This window comes from Penaeus monodon, chromosome 27, assembly GCF_015228065.2.
Source record: "Penaeus monodon isolate SGIC_2016 chromosome 27, NSTDA_Pmon_1, whole genome shotgun sequence".
NCBI classification, from domain to species: domain Eukaryota; kingdom Metazoa; phylum Arthropoda; class Malacostraca; order Decapoda; family Penaeidae; genus Penaeus; species Penaeus monodon.
Window position 1 is genome coordinate 35,457,074 of NC_051412.1, and position 453 is coordinate 35,457,526.

Below are 453 nucleotides of genomic sequence, written 5' to 3' on the forward strand. Positions count from 1 at the left end.
ATAAGCCTGATTAGCCAAACACGCGAGAAACACGAGACGGAGCAGAGCGTAATGTATCGTCGCTAGGTATCGTGTTTCCATGTTGCAAGATCTTTTAAAAGCACTCCTCCTTTCTGCAACAGAATAACTTAGGACGAATTAGCATGGAATGCAACATGCAAAACAATGGCAAACCGGAAGCCAAGTGAAACCCTCGCAAACGGACGACAAAATACGCCAAATATCATTGCAATCTGGAAATCCCAACAAGAAAACATGAAGTCATCCATGCGGCCGCGATAGAAGCCAGAGCAGGCGAAGCATTTAGCACAGCAAAGGCACAAGCGGAAACGAGCCGCACACATCAACAGCCGAAAGGCACGCGAGCAAGGGCTCCTCCAAACCTTGTGATACAAAGCCTGGTTGCAGGTGCTTTAGCAGTGCGTCCGCTCCTCTCCCCTCCATGAGGACCTA